Source organism: Cervus canadensis, chromosome 23 (assembly GCF_019320065.1).
Source record: "Cervus canadensis isolate Bull #8, Minnesota chromosome 23, ASM1932006v1, whole genome shotgun sequence".
NCBI lineage: Eukaryota > Metazoa > Chordata > Mammalia > Artiodactyla > Cervidae > Cervus > Cervus canadensis.
In genome coordinates, this window is record NC_057408.1 from 16813810 (window position 1) to 16824538 (window position 10729).

The window sequence follows — 10729 nt, forward strand, 5'->3', positions numbered from 1 at the left end:
TGCATTCCCACCAACAGTGTAAGAGGGTTCCCTTTTCTCCACACCCTCTCCAGCATTTATTGCTTGTAGACTTTTGGATAACAGCCATTCTGACTGGCGTGTAATGGTACCTCATTGTGGTTTTGATTTGCATTTCTCTGATAATGAGTGATGTTGAGCATCTTTTCAAGTGTTTGTTAGCCATCTGTATGTCTTCTTTGGAGAAATGTATGTTTAGTTCTTTGGCCTACTTTTTGATTGGGTCATTTATTTTTCTGGGATTGAGCTGTAGGAGTTGCTTGTATATTTTTGAGATTAATTCTTTGTCCATTGCTTCGTTTGCTATTATTTTCTTCCATTCTGAAGGCTGTCTTTTCACCTTGCTTATCATTTCCTTTGTTGTGCAGAAGCTTTTAATTTTAATTAGGTCCCATTTGTTTGGTTTTGCTTTTATTTCCAATATTCTGGGAGGTGGGTCATAGAGGATCCTGCTGTGGTTTATGTCAGAGAGTGTTTTGCCTATGTTTTCCTCTAGGAGTTGGATAGTTTCTGGTCTTACATTTAGATCTTCATTCCATTTTGAGTTTATTTTTGTGTATGGTGTTAGAAAGTGTTCTAGTTTCATTCTTTTACAAGTGGTTGACCAGTTTTCCCAGCAGCACTTGTTAAAGAGGTTGTCTTTTTTCCATTGTATATCCTTGCCTCCTTTGTCGAAGATAAGGTGTCCAGAGGTTCATGGATTTATCTCTGGGCTTTTTTTTTTTTTTCTTTTTCTTTTTTTTTTTAATTTTTTTATTAGTTGGAGGCTAATTACTTCACAACATTTCAGTGGGTTTTGTCATATATTGATATGAATCAGCCATAGATTTACACGTATTCCCCATCCCGATCCCCCCTCCCACCTCCCTCTCCACCCGATTCCTCTGGGTCTTCCCAGTGCACCAGGCCGGAGCACTTGTCTCATGCATCCCACCTGGGCTGGTGATCTGTTTCACCATAGATAGTATACATGCTGTTCTTTTGAAACATCCCACCCTCACCTTCTCCCACAGAGTTCAAAAGTCTGTTCTGTATTTCTGTGTCTCTTTTTCTGTTTTGCATATAGGGTTATCGTTACCATCTTTCTAAATTCCATATATATGTGTTAGTATGCTGTAATGTTCTTTATCTTTCTGGCTTACTTCACTCTGTATAAGGGGCTCCAGTTTCATCCATCTCATTAGGACTGGTTCAAATGAATTCCTTTTGACGGCTGAGTAAAATTCCATGGTGTATATGTACCACAGCTTCCTTATCCATTCATCTGCTGATGGGCATCTAGGTTGCTTCCATGTCCTGGCTATTATAAACAGTGCTGCGATGAACATTGGGGTGCATGTGTCTCTTTCAGATCTGGTTTCCCATGTGTATGCCCAGAAGTGGTATTGCTGGGTCATATGGCAGTTCTATTTCCAGTTTTTTAAGGAATCTCCACACTGTTTTCCATAGTGGCTGTACTAGTTTGCATTCCCACCAACAGTGTAAGAGGGTTCCCTTTTCTCCACACCCTCTCCAGCATTTATTGCTTGTAGACTTTTGGATAGCAGCCATCCTGACTGGCGTGTAATGGGTACCTCATTGTGGTTTTGATTTGCATTTCTCTGATAATGAGTGATGTTGAGCATCTTTTCATGTGTTTGTTAGCCATCTGTATGTCTTCTTTGGAGAAATGTCTGTTTAGTTCTTTGGCCCATTTTTTGATTGGGTCATTTATTTTTCTGGAATTGAGCTGCAGGAGTTGCTTGTATATTTTTGAGATTAATCCTTTGTCTGTTTCTTCATTTGCTATTATTTTCTCCCAATCTGAGGGCTGTCTTTTCACCTTACTTATAGTTTCCTTTGTAGTGCAAAAGCTTTAAGTTTCATTAGGTCCCATTTGTTTAGTTTTGCTTTTATTTCCAATATTCTGGGAGGTGGGTCATAGAGGATCTTGCTGTGATTTATGTCGGAGAGTGTTTTGCCTATGTTCTCCTCTAGGAGTTTTATAGTTTCTGGTCTTACATTTAGATCTTTAATCCATTTTGAGTTTATTTTTGTGTATGGTGTTAGAGTGTTCTAGTTTCATTCTTTTACAAGTGGTTGACCAGTTTTCCCAGCACCACTTGTTAAAGAGGTTGTCTTTTTTCCATTGTATATCCTTGCCTCCTTTGTCGAAGATAAGGTGTCCATAGGTTCGTGGATTTATCTCTGGGCTTTCTATTCTGTTCCATTGATCTATATTTCTCTCTTTGTGCCAGTACCATACTGTCTTGATGACTGTGGCTTTGTAGTATAGTCTGAAGTCAGGCAGGTTGATTCCTCCAGTTCCATTCTTCTTTCTCAAGATTGCTTTGGCTGTTGGAGGTTTTTTGTATTTCCATACAAATTGTGAAATTCTTTGGTCTAGTTCTCTGAAAAATACTGTTGGTAGCTTGATAGGGATTGCATTGAATCTATATCCTTTATTTCTTATATTTTCTGAAATTTGTAGTTAATTTAGATGCTTGATCATATTCAAGTTCTACTTGTTTTTGTTAGACTACTTCAAGGTAATGCTGTAAACTTCCATCCAGAAATACACACTGCCTGATTAAATCTCTTTCATGATGGAATCAATCACAGATGCTCATAGCCTAGATTCGTTTATTAGAGGCTATAAAACGGTGCTCTAATCTTATAATTTCTTTATTCATTAGCTGGAATATGTCTATAAAGAGAAAACAACCAACTACTTGGTTATCTGAGATTTGCATAGAAAAAGCAAAAATAAATGTTGAGTTCCTTCTCCTTTCATCTGTTTTCAAAACAGTTGCTTAGGAGAGTGTATTCTTTTAGACAGCAGAAGAATGCAACTATAGAATATATTTGTTCACTTGTTGAGAGTTAACCATACAGATTTTAAGTACAGTCTCATCTTTGGTTTTCCTACAAACATGCCAATTCAAATGGAAAATTCAGCATCTTCTGCCAGACAACAAGCAGAAAGAATAATGTTGTAATTTTCATCTTCAAAGCATTTCAGCACTAATTATTTCTCCCACCTCCCCAAGAAGTAGGTGTTATTAACTTCATTTTAAAGATAAAAAAATGAAAACTTAAAGAAGCAATGAGAGCAATTTGCTCCCAGCTAAGATGACATCACCATGAAAGATGTGAATATAATTTGTGTATGGTTTAACTTAAAATTTTATGCCAAGGAAGAGAGATACATGGAGAGCCATAGGGAAGGGGAGCTGAGACTACTGACTCAGTTCTGACACCATAAGTTGTGCAATGTGTAGAGAATTGAAAACTGTCTGGGCCATGGGGACTGTCAACGAAACATTTGATATTTTAACGTCTGATGAATAGTAGGTGATGAGTAGGATTTGTCAGATGACTGAGAACAAATAATTTGCCACACTTTGCTCCTACGGATATCCCTATAGCATGACAAGAACGAGAAACTTTCCCCTCGGTTCTACCTCCTCAGTGACACACACCTGGGGTTGGAATTTGCAAGTCACTGTTTCCCTCCGTGCTGTGCTCAGCCACTCAGTCGTGGTCAACTTTTTGTGACACCTGGGATTTTAGCTCACCAGGCTCCTCTGTCCATGGAATTTTCCAGGCAAGAATACTGGAGTGGGTTGGCATTCCCTCCTCCAAGGGATCTTCCCAACCCAGGGGTCGAACCAGAGTCTTCTGCATTGCAGGCCGATTCTTTACCACTGAACCACCTAGGGAGCCTCTTTTTTCCCCTCTAACTTAGAAGTATTTAGTGTATGCGATTGCTTCTTGTAAAAGCAAAGACAGTATTTTCATTAGGCTTGAATATGCTCTATTCATGCTGACAGATCACATGTAAGTGTGAGACTCCATCAAACAAGAGATGATGTAATTTAGTTCTCCAGAATAGTCTTCTTTATGCCGGGGTTGGTGCTTAGATTTTTCACGGTAGAGATGTTGAAGTTAAAATAATAATCCCCACGCTTTGGAGCTGGAACACACAAAATTTGTGTTCTCCACCCAGATTAATTGTCTCAACAGACTATATAATTGCTTAGACCTTGGGTAAGACAGCCTCATTAGGGCAAACACCGCTGTCTATGGTGGAAGAACGTGGAGAAAAAAACGTAAGATGTTTTTCAAAGGAAGAAACCCAGAAGCTTCTTTCTGACGTTAGACATGTCTTACTAGTCTTCTAAGCTAAAACCCATATAATGAGTTTATGATGACTTGGTAATTTAGCTCCTCCTTGAAAAGAACCACTAATACCGGCTGTGGACTGTGAATTTTTGTTTTTTTTAGAAGCCTTTATTGACTTTGTTACAATATCGCTTCTCTTTTGTGTTTTGTTTTTTGGCCGTGAGGCGTCTGGGATCTTAGGTCCCCAACCAGTCCTCGAACCTGCACCCCTTGAAGTGGAAGGCAGATTCTTAACCCTGGGCCACCAGGGAAGGCCCGACTTTTAATTCAGGAAATAGATGCTACAGATTTCATTTATCGGGTAAGAAATCTCAGTTTAATTCACACCCTGTATTTCTTCTATTTAATTCTCAACTCATATGCCAGCAGGCTTCCTTGGTGGCTCAGGAGGTAAAGAATCCGCCTGCAAGGCAGGAGACCTGGGTTCGCTCCCTGAGTTGGGAAGATCCCCTGAGAAGGGAATGGCTACTCACTCCAGTACTTTTTCCTGGGGAATTTACTGATTTTTTCTTTTTTTTTGTAAAAGGAACTGCATACCTTTTTAGCTTTTCTATTTCCTAACTGAAAGCTAGCCTTGTTGTTATGGCTCCTCATCTCTGAAAGCCATGCTTTGGGCAGGTAATGAGGAAGGATCTTGCCATTCATACAACCTTCTTCTACTGCAAATCTACTCAAAGGCTCGCCCCATTTTCCTCAGGCTCCGCCTTCTCTTCCTGTGCTGTCATGACTGGTAACAGGCAAACGCCAGGATGCGCATCCAATCCTGGAATACTAACCGCTTGAAAGGAGCAGAGGTAAAGCTCCTAGTAAGGACGCATTATGTTCTGCAGGAGGGTGAATGCGGCATCTCCGTAGTACTAGCAAGTGGGGTAGCTGACAGCACAGTTCGGTTGCGGGTGTGCGCAAACCTGCAGTGAGAGTGACGTCACAGCGGGCAGCCGTGACCCTCCGCCGGTGCCTGGCGCCGAGCGGAGAGGGGCGGGACTGGGCTTGAAGGCGTTAATAACCGCGTGAGTCAGGAGGGTGGTTCAGCCTGCGGCGAATCTTTGGGCTTCCCCTTCAAAATCTCCTTTGAAAAGAAAGCTGATAATAAATGTATAAGGTATTTTGTTTCATTCATTCCCCCTCCCCCATTCTTGACTCTGTATTTATTTAAAAAAAAAGCTTGTTTTTAGTAGTGGAGGGTGGCTTAGTATTTGAACAGGCTCACATTCTGGACTCTATCTGGGTGTGAGCATTTCTAATCAGCATTTACTTAAATTTCTAATATCACTTTCCTCACTTGTAAAATTGGAATCATAGTACATGATTGACTTTGAGAGAGATAATATACATGAAATTTCTGTGGGGAAAAGGCTGGATATGCAATAAAAGCCTATGAACTGCAAAGCATCAAAATATAAGGGAAGTCCTTACACCACATTTTTTTTTCTTTCTTCTTTTGTTTTTAATGTTTTGGCAGTGCAGCGCGAAGGGATCTTAGTTCCTTAGTCCATAGACCTAACTGGGGCCCCTGGCTGGGGAGCTTGGAGTCTCCGCCACTGGGCCCCCAGGGAAGCCTCCAGTCGCTTTTAGCACTGTGCATATATAACACTGTGGGCTTAGTTTTTGCCAAGTGGAGACAAGAGATTAGGACTTGGGCACGGCCAGACTTCCTTCGGAGCACCCCTTCTCCTTGAAGGCTCTGTTGCATCAGGCAGCGAGGCCGCTGAGTCAGCGCGGGCGGTGCTGCCTGGGAGGAGGGAGAAGGAGGAGACAGGGTCAGGCGTGTCCCCACGTGTGCTGCCTCCCGGGGCGGAGGTCCCGTGGGACTAGCCCCAGTGCCGCAGCTCCTCCGGCGCCTGCCCTGCCTGGCCGAGCTCATCTCAAGGGCTCAGGGCAGCCTGCTGGTCTGCGATGTGACCCCAGATTCTGCTGGGCCCCTGAGCGGTCCTAGGTGTCATTAAGGGAAACTCCGGAATTTCTAACTTCTTAAGAAGCACAGCTTCTTCTTTTTTTAAAAAGCCTGGTTGTCCCTTTATTAACAACTAAAATAGACACTATCTGTTCCTACAACAGAGTAGTGATTGATAGGAGATTTATTAAGCAAAGGCCCTGTTGTGACAGTTTTTGGAAAGTAACTTGTCAAGAAACATAACTGTTTAATCATAAGAAATGATATATAATGACTAGGAAATTTCAAAGATAAAAGAAAAGAAAAATCCTCTTTAATTTCATTAAACTATTGCTAAAATTATTTTATGCTTTTTCTTTGTCTTCTAAGAACACACATATACACACTCACGTAATCTCTTAATACAAATCATATAACCTTAAGTGCATTACAGCATAAAGCAAAAGTTTCCAAATATACAAATGCATATATATATTTTTTACCTACTCTTAGACAACTTAAGGGCTTCCTTGGTGGCATAGTAGTAAAGACTCTGCCTGACAAGCAGGAGATTCAGGTTTGATCTCTGGGTGGGGAAGCTCCCCTGGAGAGGGAAATGGCAACCCACTCCAGTATTCTAGCCTGGTAAATTGCACAGACAGAGGAAACTGGTGGGCTGCAGTCCATGAGGTCGCAAAGAGTCAGACATGACTTAGTGACTAAACAACAACAGCAACAAGGTAACTTAATCTTGTATTACTCTTAGAAAAAATTTTTTACTCCTTTATTGATGGACATTCAGGTAATTTCTAGTTTTTCTGTTATAAATAATACTACCATAGACATCTCTGTATACTAATCACTGAGCTTATCTGTAATTATTTCCTTAAGAAAGATTTGTAAAAGCTATATTACTGGGTTGAATGAGATGAATATTTAAAAAGTAACATATTGCTAAATTATTTCCCAGAAGAGTTGGCCAATTTACACTCCTATCAGTTGTGTTGATATTCTAGTTTTTACTAGATATCTTGGAAAAGTTGCATTCCTGATTTGCTTTGATTCTTATATTTGCTTCTTTTGTCCTATAAGAATTATATAAGAAAAGAAAATGTAAACTTTTATATACACAGATATTTGAACTACTGAATGTGAAGTCAACAGATCACATAGCTCTGTTACCTAAAGAATTCAAATCCAGTCACTAATGAACTAATATGATTAATTTTTATTTCACTTTTATGTCACATCCAAACGTATTCCATACTACCCATTTTCAAGAGTAATTGCGCTCTTTTCAGTTAGGGAAAGGTAGGCTTTCACTCTGACCTTTATATCTGAAACGAACATAACGACGATGGTTCAACCCCTTTCTCCTCTTTACTGCAAAGAATTCTGAGGTCCAGGGAAGGTCAATTTTTTGCCAGTGATTAATGTCCAGTGAGCAGTGGAGTGTGGCTCAGAATCAACTCCAAGGTGGATTTCTTCCCCACACTGTCTCCTCTGTTTTCTCGGATCCATCAACCAAATCTAGGTGCTTTGATATTGAATTTTCTGCTTGGATTATGCCTTCCCCCATGTTATTATGGATTTCAAAGGCAAATCTGCCACTTATGCCACCTGGGTATCTGTGATTTATCTCTGGAGTCGTGATCTTTTTTCACTTAGTTTTTTTTTTCCCCTCCCTTATGTTTGCCTTTTAGGAGAATTTCACTCAAATTTGTATAAATTAGTTCAGGTAAATTATTTTCCAAAACAGGTTATCATTTCATATAAAATTTCTCCTAGATGGAATTTTAGGTTTCTCAAACACTAGATGATAAGACAAAGAGCATGAAGCCATATTAAGCTATTCAATTCTTGAAATGGACATAGGGTTAAGGATTGTGTATCTTGCGTTTTGGAAACTTTTTTTCTGTTCCAGTCAAAAACTCTAAGGTAGAGTTGCCTTATCTTCCTTGACTCAGTTTCTCCATGTGCGAAAAGGTGATAACAGTCCTCAGTGGCTAGGGAAGACTTCTGTGAGATTTCTTTGTTTTTGGAAGCATGTAAGGTTCAAGTTATTCCTCTATTGTACACGGGAGCTGTCATAGGCATTGGTGAAAATCACACTGATCGGTGGGAAAAAAACAACATTTGATGATTTGTAGGTATTTGGGGAGAGTGTTCAAGAATTTGTGGCTGAAATTCATCTTCTTGGAAGAGAAGCGAGAGACGGAGAAAGAGATTCTAAGCATGCTCTAACAAAGCTCCTTTGAGCTGTTGCTGGCAGAGGCTGGGTGTGGCAGGCTCTCCCCAGTCAGAATGCTGAGTAATCAACGCATAATATTTGCAATGATTCAACCTACAGGTAAGAAAAAGCACCAACAAAACAGTCTCCTAGGTTATTAAATATTTGAGCTGATGACTATTTTTGTTGAGCTAGAGGAAACTATTGCTCGATAAAATTGTACAATGAATGGATGCTGTATTTCTTTAAGCTATATTTCTTCTCTCCACCCCCCACTAACATCTACTCTTTTAAATACAAAGTCAACAACAAGGTTTTTGGGGCAAATCAAAGAGAGTAAAGAAAGTTATTGGGAGTTATAGATTATTGGGATGTCCCTGGTGGTCCAGTGGTTAAGACTCTTCTTCCACTTCAGGGGGCACAGGTTTGATTCCTGGTAGGGGAAGTTCCACATGCTGTATGGTATGGCCAGAAAAAAGAAAATTATAGATTCTTTTTGGAGTTATAAAACAAACACTTTCCCCCACAAACGGGTATATAATTTCCCACTAAATATTTTTAAAGAAACATTTATTTCCGAGAATTAAGAGTTATATTTGGGCTTCCCTAGGTATTGCTGAGAGCCCCTTGGACTGCAAGGAGATGCAACCAGTTCATCCTAAAGGAGATCAGTCCTGGGTGTTCATTGGAAGGACTGATGCTAAAGCTGAAACTCCAATACTTTGGCCACCTCATGTGAAGAGTTGACTCATTGGAAAAGACCCTGATGCTGGGAGGGATTGGGGGCAGGAGGAGAAGGGGACGACAGAGGATGAGATGGCTGGATGGCATCACCGACTCGATGGACATGAGTTTGAGTAAACTCCAGGAGTTGGTGATGGACAGGGAGGCCTGGCGTGCTGTGATTCATGGGGTCGCAAAGAGTCGGACACGACTGAGTGAGTGAACTGAACTGAACTGAGGTATTGCTGAATTCCTGTCTCTGGAAGTGTTTCTGCCAAGGTTAGACAAGCCCCAAACAGGAGTATTGTAGAGATAATTTAGACTTAAAAAGAGAGAGTGGACAAAGATTTCTGATTTAAAAGCAAGTCTCTTGAAACCTTTGGGTCACAGTAGCAAGCAGGGGGGTTTCCCTGGTGGTTCAGTGACAAAGAACATGCCTGCCAATGAAGGAGACGCGGGTTTGATCCCTGGGTGGGGAAGGTCCCCTGGAGAAGGGAATGGCAGCTCACTCCAGTACTCTTGCCTGGGAAATCCCATGGACAGAGGAGCCTGGTGGGCTACAGTCCATGGGGTCACAAAGAGTTGGACATGACTGAGCAACTAAACAACAGCAGAGCAAGCGGGCTGCAGGTGTTTGGTGAATTACCGTAGTAACCTAAGTGTGAATATCCTGCACCAGCCTTTTGGTCATCATGATTATTCCCTGAGACTGTGCCTGCCTAATAAATAGGCAAAGTGCTGATCACCACCACATGCTATGTGCCAGATACTTCTTATATACTGTCTTTTCATGTACGCGTGTGTCTCATTTTACAGATGAGGAAACTGAGGCTAACGAGATTAAGCACTTTGCCTAGGATTTCTCAGACAATGAATGGTAAGGTAGAGTCATTTTCCAAATTTATGATTTGACTCTTAAACCCACGTTTCCCCACTGCAGCTGAATGGTGTCATTTTCCAGGGGTAGCTGGCCAATATCACTCTCTTATGACCTTCTTGCCTCTACTAGTTCCCCTGATGCCTGAAATTCTACTTTCAGAGTTCAACTCATTTAGTTTATGACTTTGACCTGGTTCATAATAAAACACCCAGGGCATGGGGAGAAGGGAAGCTATTAGTCACTCTTAGTCACTCTCATTCATATAGCCAACAAGCATTAGTTGACTGTACATCTATCAAGACCATATCAAGTGTTGGCATTACAAAAATGAATGAGGCTTGGTCCTTAGTTCAAGACTCTCATAGTGAGATAGAGGAGATCGTACAATAAAATAGATGATTATGAGACAACGTGGTAGATGAACAACAGAGAACATCAAATGAGCACAGCAGATAAGTAATTGGCTCAGATTTAGGTCCTTTCCTGAGAACAGATTCAGTTAGGAAGGGAGTCAGTGAGTGAAGTCGCTCAGTCGTGTCCGACTCTTTGGGACCCCCTGGACTGTAGCCTACCAGGATCCTCTGTCCATGGGATTTTCCAGGCAAGAATACTGGAGTGGGTTGCCATTTCCTTCTCCAAGGGATCTTCCCGACCCAGGGATCGAACCTGGGTCTCCTGCATTGTAGGCAGACACTTTACCGTCTGAGCCACCAGGGAAGCCTAGCTCTCAGCAAAAGAAGAAGCTGCTGGAAAGCAAGAAAACTCTGGAAAACACAAAGAGATTTTCGAGCAAAGCTGGGTAATCCTAATTGCCATATTTCATTGGGAGGCCAGTCAACAA

The 10729-nt window shown here is 41.2% G+C and overlaps 1 non-coding gene across 1 annotated transcript; it reads right to left on the minus strand.

Annotated features, from left to right (window-relative positions):
- Positions 1-10533: 10533 nt before the first annotated feature.
- Positions 10534-10605, minus strand: TRNAC-ACA. Its single transcript has one exon. It is a non-coding gene; the product is annotated as a tRNA-Cys (tRNA).
- Positions 10606-10729: the final 124 nt, after the last annotated feature.